Source organism: Thalassophryne amazonica, chromosome 22 (genome assembly GCF_902500255.1).
Source record: "Thalassophryne amazonica chromosome 22, fThaAma1.1, whole genome shotgun sequence".
In the NCBI taxonomy this organism is placed as follows: Eukaryota; Metazoa; Chordata; class Actinopteri; order Batrachoidiformes; family Batrachoididae; genus Thalassophryne; species Thalassophryne amazonica.
This window is the reverse complement of record NC_047124.1, coordinates 23385516-23386109: the sequence shown is the minus strand read 5'-3', so window position 1 is coordinate 23386109 and position 594 is coordinate 23385516.

Genomic DNA, 594 nt, shown 5'->3' with positions numbered 1-594 from the left:
AGGAAAGAGATGGCGCCTAAAGTTCAGCTTGACAGGTTTGAAAACCCCCAACGAGGACAACTGTGACAAATGTGGCGAGATGACCATTCTTAGTGTTGTTTATGGCCCCCAAGCAGGATGGTTCATGCCAAAGTTCTGGTCTTTCACTTGTCAGTGTAACGTCTTCGTCAAAACTATTGGTTGAAGAAGTTTGGAAGGAACACAACATCCCTCTTGCAAACACGTGTGCGCGCTAGTAAACCAGTAAGTAATACATTCATGTTTTTTTCCGAGGTGCAAAGACGTTGGCATTGGCCTTTAGCATTCTCTTGGAAAACAGCTGCTTAAAATCCAGTAAACGTCATACCGACCGCGTGGGACAAACTCCTCTCCGCTGCTCTGGATGACTACGGGATTTAAATACCTCCCATCTGCAGGAAATGTAGCATTGAAAATAATCTAAGTCCTGTTTACTCAACAGGTAAACGTGTTATCTGTCCACCTTTTGGCTCGGATAGAAATCCTCATGTGGGGGGATGACTATAAATTTTAAGAGTAGCTCTCATCTTCCTGTATTGGAGAATCCACTGAACCTTGCCAAACTGTCTTGGTCAG